Source organism: Aythya fuligula, chromosome 1 (assembly GCF_009819795.1).
Source record: "Aythya fuligula isolate bAytFul2 chromosome 1, bAytFul2.pri, whole genome shotgun sequence".
Taxonomy (NCBI): domain Eukaryota; kingdom Metazoa; phylum Chordata; class Aves; order Anseriformes; family Anatidae; genus Aythya; species Aythya fuligula.
The window spans coordinates 71,429,063-71,438,209 of NC_045559.1; positions in this window are offsets into that span (position 1 = coordinate 71,429,063).

The following is a 9,147-nucleotide window of genomic DNA, read 5'->3' on the forward strand; positions in this document are numbered from 1 at the left end:
TTCAATGAAAGTGATATAAAACTTACTTAAAATGAATAGCATTAAATTTCAGTTTAGTTTGTTTCAGTTCAGTTTCATTCTCAAATCAGAATTCTGAAGAGTGAGGTGCTATAAATGGAATCATATTGCCTTTCCATCTTAAAACTGTAGGCATAAGCTGACAAAAACCAACATACTTATGTGAAATCATATCATGTGTTTATACCGGCAAATGTCTTTCTCAAACATTATCTAAGTGTTTATTTCCTTTATTTCATAACATTTGCAGCAGGTTGTATTTAAACTCTTAGCCTGAAAGTAGGTTTTAAAAGCTTGGCTAGAGCAGTTCACACCTCAGTAAGAATGTGCCTTTGGGTAGCATGACATGTAGGCATGCCACAGCCATGGAAGGTGTACCCACTGTGTGCTGGGAAGGCTCTCTCTGGTCTCTGAGCTGTATTCCCTCCCATTCAACTTTTTCTGTGCCTTCTAAGAAAAGCACAGTTAACTCATTTATTCATAATTATTACCTTTGCAATCACAATCTAAGAATCATTTAAACCCCTCAGAAATGACTCTACCTTTCAGTACTTAAGTTCAGCTGGAGGGGGGAGTGGAATCAGTATTACACGGGGGCAAAATCTGAAACTACACAATCTTTGATTTGGCCCTGCACACCTAGTTTAAGTACAGTACAACAGAAAATGCTAAGTTAAGGATACCTCTGCTTCACAGTTATCTGGTTACACGCATCTTTTAGGTGAAGAAAAACTTACTTCGAAGCAAGTACCACAAAGTGGTGCAGTAGCCCAGATTTGTCAGATACATTGTCATCTGTAGTCCATGCGTTAGGGAAAGAAGGCTGACCTACATGTAATTTGGTAAAGGGTTATTATCTGTGCCCAACTATTAAAATTTGTGTATTCTGCATTCTAATATCCCTACTGAACGCAGGCATTCACTTATCAGCTATGAGGCCCTCTTTTCAAGATATACAGAGCCTTTATAACTTGGTTTTATTGGGTTCCCCAGGTACTTTCTGCTGCTGAAAACCAGACCCTCAATGCTCCAATACACAGCTGATAGAAGAAAAAAAAAAAGTGATTCTTCACACTACTGTAATTTTTCTTACCAATTCAGTAAATCCCCAGAAAGGGGTAAATCCCCTTGAAGGAAACAATGCATATATATTACATACATGTTCCTAAATTAATGGAATGTTTAACAGTTAATTTGCCAACATCAACGCTTTAAAAACAGAATGATATTTGAAACATCTTTAAAGACCCCTGTAATACCCACATCTTATTTTATAGCAAATGTATATAATACTTTTTTTTTATTTTTTAAACACTTGATGCTAACCCCCCAGAATTTGGCACTGTGCCCATCAAAGCTTGATTTATCCGCTCTTGCTCACTACTAAAATTGCAAAATTACTCCCTGGTATAAAGTTAAGCAGCTAAGTGTTTTCTGAAGGAGGGCCTTGTATATCAAATTAAGGCAAAATCATTAGAATTCTTAATTACACTGGAAGCATACAAAACACCCATTCATGCCACTGGTATTCTCACAAGAATGATGGGCGGGAATAGAGAACCTGGGAGGATTCTCCAGGTGTGCCACCACCCTGCACTCCCCAGGTTCTGATTCTGCAAATATTTATACAAGCTATCAGTTGAGAACCTAAGTGGTTGTACATGAGTTCAGACAGAGCTACATTCTTGTTCATAAAAGCTATTCATGTATGCACGTTCATCAAAAGAGAGATTCAGTTAAGACATTGCCACAGCTTTGGATAAAGTACAAGAGGCAGTCAGCAGAGGGTAACAACGTTTGTCTCAAAACCACACCACCACCATGAGTTATTTTCCTGGAAATAAAACATTGGCATGGGTCATTAATTTCATTTTAAAAATACTTTATTTTTTTAAACCATTAAGGCAAAAACATATTTCAAATTAACTATGTTTACATTCAGTCTTACAGAATGACGTTTTTCTTTTTAAAGCACATAGGTTCCTACCAGTCTCTATACAAACACTGAATCCAACCTCTTATTTTTTACGGAGAAGTGAAAAAATCAGAATGTAAAAAAAGAAAAATGTTTAGTTCAAGTTTTTTCATTCTCAATCAGTAGGCTGGTAACATTTGAGAATCCATTATCATATTTAGCTATACGTAATTTTTACATACACAAGTGTGAGTGACTGTCTTTCCTACAAATCCCTGTGGGACCAGTGTTTCCATTCTTTCTTGAAAATGTCATTTGCATTGCTCTGACATAAAGAAACTTGGGAACTCGGCTTGAATTAGTGGTATTTTACTGGAAACATGCATTCCATGAGAATTAGGTTTGACTACTCCCTGCAAGAACTGTCTGCTCTTTAAAACAAAACACACCCAAAAACTCCTATAAAAATAAAAAAGGTGGCTGGAAACAATGATTTTTTTTCCTTTAATATTGATATTTTGATTGATATAATTAAACACTTGTTAGCTTTACTTATCAGAGTTTGACAACACTAACCAAAATGTGCTTTTTTGTGTCATATCAGATAACAGACGATTTAAGACATCATGAAGTGTTTTAACATCATGATGTAATTAAACTGTTGTTATATTCCTAAAGAAAGAGCAATTGTAAAAATTGTGAAATAGCAGGAGCAATATGAAATGCAGCTCATCTGAGAAGCTGATATACCAGACATCGAACAGTAAAAAAGGGGTGTTCTTGTTAAAAGCTGTAACAAAGCTAATCAAAGTTTTAGTGTTATTACTAAAGAAATAACTAAAGCCATAAATGTTTGTCCACTTCTGAAACCAGAGGAAAATATTTGTGGATACATGGCTTCACACATCCCGCCATCCCACGGGATTCATTTGTCAAGGGAGCAGAGTGAATGACTCAGAAGCAGCTTCCTCCTCTTCTCTGCACCACAGGACAGAAGCAGATGAACATCACCAGTCTGCTTAGTGAGGAGCTGCCCAAGGGAGCTAGCGGTGAGCACCTGCACACAGCATCGGTAACAGCCCTCAGTGGTGCAGCAGTACTAACTAGAAGGAGGGCCTGGAATCAGAGAACAAGGGCAAAGGCACTGTGTTTTCATGAAGGCAATCCCTACGCTAGCTGGCTACCATGTGGCAAAACATACCTGTAGTATGCGAATGTGCCAGAGGTAATAAGACTGGATGTGAACAGCACTTGGCATGGTTATTTGCATATGAATCATCGAGCAGTTTTGCTAATCTTACCATTCCTGCTGCACATCAATGTTGAATGTTTACACTCCTCCACAGTGGGAGGAGAATATACTATTTACATGTTGCCAATATTTTGGTTGGTTAATATTTTCCACCACCATTTTTTTTTCTTCCAGGGGTAAAGAATGCCATAAAACTTTTTGCATTGATTATGCTCTTTTCTTCCGTAACGGGAATTACTGTACATGCATACCCAACCTGAGAAAATACACCAAAATATTTAAAAATGGCTTTAAGTACCTTACTCTTGATCTTGCAGTCCAGTCCTTATTTAAAGCCAAGCCTGTAATGAGCTTAATCTCTTTTGTGCATGTAGCCTATCCCCCAAATTTCAGCTCATCTGAAATTGAGGTCCCTGCAGTAGAAATTCTGTTTTCAAATATCCTTGCAGTGGAATCTGACAAGATAGCACTAATACAATCAAGAAGATCAAGGGAAAGATGGAAAGGAAAACAAACAAACAAACAAAAACAACAACAAAAAAAAAACAGCTTCAGAAGCTGAAAAAGCTTTAAAAACCTGTAAGCACTTTACGGAAAACAGAAGAGGAATACCCTTGCCCAGGATGGGCTTAGTTAACCATGAATTTAGATCACATATTTGCAATGTAAAGTGATATATCTGATGGTACCTTTTACAGGTTGTGTTTTTTTCATTGCTGCTTAAGAAATTCAGAAAAGTAGCTGTAGGTTACAAGAAAGTTCAGTAGAGCTTTAAAAAATTTGACAAAAATATCGTAATAGACAACATACCTGCATGATGACACTGACCAAGTAAAAATTACAAGCTGCAGCAATTTGGGAAATACAATTTTATCTATTACAAATAAGATACAGTAAGTATAAATCATTGCAGGGACATTCCTGGTACATTTTGCTCCTACACCAGGATTCATTAGCAGGAGCACTGGAGGCACAGATTGTCACACCGGAATCGCAGGACACAGAATACCTATGAAAAGGCTCTGAATTCATCTCTACTTAAAACTGTAAAGGGAACACTCCTATTGAAATACTGTTATTGGCTTTTCTGTGTTTTGTTTTGCACTGCCAAATTACTGTTTAAAAACACATCTAGAAGAACTGCAGATCAATCTCCATGCAGATAAAAGGAAATAATTATCAACGTACATTGTTATTTCTAGTAAACCATGCATCAGTTTCTCAGAAAATAACAATAATGCAGTACTTAGAGATCTACCTCTTTTTAGTTCTTTTCAGTCTTTTGAGAAAAATGAACTACTACTGTGCTGTAAAGCAAAGATGAATTTATTTATCTTTCCTGTTGGTGAACTTGAGTTAAAACATTGATAATATTAACTCTGTTTTGAAATTACAGCTCTTCCTAACCTAGACTTACTTCTATTAAGATGAAATAAAAGGAAGTCTATGTTCTATGTGAAATTACATTTTGAAATTTGGTTACAATTATCAATACCAATATTTGATAAGTTGCAGAATTTCTGATACTTCACAAATGACAGAGGAATAAAGGCTACATGGGAATAAATAGCTGTTTGTCTTTGACTTCAGGCCCACCATCCTTACCCATAAAGTAAATCTTTCCTCACTGTACAAAAGGGTTCACAAGATAAAGTATGAAACATATTTAAATTAAATAATTTACATATTTTTCTTAAAGCACCTCTGTAATATAATTTAGTGAAAGTTTATACCTTGCAATTATATTCTGGTATTTTACAAATTGAAACATGAATAAACGGTATTACATTAAATTAAAATATCCCACAGTACATAATATTATCAATACTCTTAGATCAATCCCACATATAATTTAAATCTCTAGTAAGAGGATAGCAAAGCTGATTCAATCTAGATTAAAAAAAAAAAAAAAAGGCAACTTATTATCAAGAAAGCACTTGAGATATAAGCAAGTACCAGATACCATACTACACCTTACATTTCAACACTTACTAAAGGATTGGGGTTTTCAGTGAAGGACCATTATTTATAAGAACTTATGCTTAAGTAATATCCCAACAGCTGCAAATGCATTTGTTAAATACAGTTGCAGATTTTCAACTAAGTAACATGGTTGCTTTTAAGGAGAGACAGAGCTGAAATTGTTCCTCTTCAGACAGAGTACAGGCAGCTATGGTGTAACCTCCAGTTTCTCTGTCTGAGATGCTAACTTGTCCATGCTTTCCATTAGAAATAAGGAGGAAATTCAAATTTAATATTATGTGACCCAGCTCTCGTGATGAGTAAATCTCCAAAGCTTTAGCAGTTTGAATAAACAAACAAATGTTTAGATGCTTATTATAAGCTCTTTGATTTGCAAACTTGTGCTAGCTCTCTCATGAGAACGGACTTAGTGCAACTGCTGGTATTTCCTAAATCTGTGCAGGCCAGAAATAAAGCTAAAATATGCTCTTTGGCAACACTTCAGCTTTCTAGCAGCTGGCTAGAACCAAAGCACAAAGGCACATGGAAATGGCAATTAAATTAAAAAAAAAAAAAATAAAAAAATCTATAAATGCCAAGAAAGATTCAATTTCTGTAAGTGGAAAGCATTCCTGTCTATTGCAATACAATTTGTTTTTTAAAATTAAAGTGGACATCTGAAATTTAACAGGTACAATGTAACTTTTTTTTTTTTTTAAAGGAAAGCTGTGCACACAGAATAGTACACCTTTAAACAAAGTATTAGAGAGGTAAAAACGAATATCAGATTTCCCTAATGTTTGAACCATTTTGTTTTTTTTTTTGCTTGCTTGACTTTTTGTTTGTTTTCCGCTCTATCAAAGTACCTCTTGGATCCCACTAAAGCAAAAAAACAAACAACCCTAAAAATTGAATAGGCTGTAGGTTTGTTGAAAACATTAAGTTGTACTATTGCTCCCTAGGATTTTTCTCTAACCACTTGTGGTCTCTTGTTCTAAGCTGCTTGTGGGTACCTGGTGCCTAACCAGGGCTCTTCAGTGCTACGATATTAAAATAACTTAGCGTAGGTATGAATCAGATCAAAACTATACATAACGAGCCAGTAAGCCTTTAACAAATCTTTATCCTAAAATCTGATCATTTTCCCTCCAAAGATTAAAATATTAGACAATCTCTAAAAGGTGGAGATGCTGAAGGCTCCTCAATAATACATCTAAAGTTTGGCAGACTCCAAAATTCCAGAAAATGAACACAAATGGAGTCATTTGTTGACATCTGGTTGGCAAATGCCTACTGCAGTCATCTACAGAAGTAGCCAACGTGTACTTTGTTAGCACACTTTATTAGATGTGTAATGCTGAAATTAAGAACTTCTTTTGTACATTAACACTTGGGAAGTGAATTGTCTGCTCTGTGTCATTCTTTGAAGATATTGTGGATATGTGCATCCTGCAGCCCTGCAGACATTGGAATTTATCCAGAATTTTAAGCTACGTTAACATCTCATTCATATTTCTGTAATTCACAATGTGTTCTTTCCATATGTTCAAAGGTCCATGATTTAATTTAAAACAGAAATCATATGCCATTGTCCAAACAATTATCAAAAAATGCATGCTTTTTTAAATAAAAAAAGAAAATGCATCCAGAATAGAAAAAACGCAAATTACTTTCCTAATGCGTATAGTGGGATCCTTTTACAAAGTAGCTGCATTACGCTTTCCACTGAACAATGCTGTTTTCAATTCTTCATAATTTTGCCAAAGTTAAGTATTCAATATTAAATTTTCCATGTTTTTGAAAAGTTTCAGTAAAGTGTTTTAGTCAATTTTGAAAATAAGAACAGGGAAAATGCATTTTGTCTGCAGTGATTATGTCTGTCTGTTTGTTTTTAATGAGAAACTTCACTACATGCAAACAATGGAACAGCACTTTCAAATTTGCATTTTGCACACATACGAGCTTTGGGAAAAAGAAAAATGCAGCTTGCATTTAAGACTCAGCTTAAGATAGTTTGCTATTAGAGTCTCCAAACTTAGAATTTAGACTGTCATCAGCTGCACTGAGTGTGGTAAGCACTGCACTACACAATTCCTGTGTATGGATGCCATGCCACATGTACAGATCCTTAGTATGTCATCATGACATTTTGACACTTTTTAAAATTGGAGTAAGCAGTAGAGCATATCCATTGCCTAAAGCCCACAGCCCATAGTAAGGCAAGGCTGAATTGAAGAATCAAGCAGCATCATTGCTAAAATCCTCATATTTCTGAGGGCATACTGTATATTGCTGCAAGACACAGACAACAACACATTTCTCATCCACTGTTTCCTGGGAAGACAAACAAACTTCTCTTAATTAAGTGTTAGAAGTAGTTGTAACATAATGCTTCTAAGACCCAGCTGGGGAGAAGAGAAGGTAGTTGACAGGGAAGGTGAGAGAGTTTTGTGCATATGCATCTATTGCTCCTATCCTGCCTTAGATCATCACCAAATTTAAGGCCGATGCTTTAGTATTTCACACTAGGACCTGTATGAATGGCCATCACCTAGATAAAGACCAAATTATTTTCAAATCTGTAATGTGACCAGTCAATGTTTAGCCATGCCAGTGGGCCTTTAAAAAACAAATGTTGTGACAAAAAAAAAGCCTCATTTTATGATGCTCTCACTTTATGCAACTAACTTAAATTTTTCAGTAAAGATTTAAGATTCTGAAGTCTTTGAACATACTACAATAAAACAAGCACAATGTGTTCTCCTGTGCAACTGAAAGCTTAACTATTCTGAAAATACTAGGATTGGCTTCTGATTTCTTTGTGTTATGAAACTGATAATAAAATAAGGGAATAATAAAAGGAAATTAACAGTATTATGTAGGAATTTATGTAGAAATACCAGGAAACTACCAATAAAAAGGAAATTTAAAAAATTCAAGAAAAAGAAATAGTACAGTGCTTTGCATGCAACTAGCATTTGCTTCCACATTTTGTGCATTAATCTCTGATAAAGAACCCTGTAAAATACCGAAGTCAAGCACTTTCATTTTGGCTTATTTTGCATCAAGAATAAGTACTCTTGTAAAACCACCATATGCCTTCAGATACTCTTGACTGTACTCTCTTTCATGTTACACAATTAAACTCCACTCTTGGTAATACTGTCACCTTATCCACTATGGTTGTAAGGACAAGAACAAAACTTGGTGAAATAATCTAGCTGTTACCTGTCTGGACAAGGCCTACGGAAGAATAGAAATATATCTGAGTGGATAACTGAAAAAAAGAAAAAAACATAATAGTGTACTCATCAGAAAAGTAAACAAGTTCCAAAGATTCTATACTGCCAAAATACAGGACAAGAAAGTGCTTTTCTTATATAATCTTTTCTTTAGAAATGATCACTGAAAAGCTATCACTGCACTGGAATACTGTGCAGTTAAAATTATTTCTGTACTAGGATCAGATTTTTCAGTCTCTCCAAAACTCAGATGAATTCAAAATTGCAACTTTACACCAAAACTGTATCTTGAGCTACTACAAGTTCTCCAAAATACACATAGTATAACATATTTTTCCCCAAGGACATTTTTGTATTTCCTTAAAACCCTTTCCAGACAAGGGCTTCTTTGCTTATCACATCTACTCTTCAAGAAACATCTGAATGAAGCATGTCTGTTGTACTTTAGATACCACTTAGGATTTTACTTAATTTCTCAAAAGTACTTCTTTTCAACATTCTAATCCTAAAGTACACCAATGTCATACTATATGAATCTGTACTGCACTTCATGAAATTCAAGCAGTGGCACATCAAAGTCTTTCAAATTTTTTAGTAGTGTATATGCAATAATATCAAACCATTTGATACACCTAGACTGACTGTCTTTAAGAAAAATCATTAGTTGGTTCTCAGTAATTACCGTTAGCCAAGAATGTGTAATCTTCATATATATATATATATATATATATATATATATATATATAAAATCTCTGGGA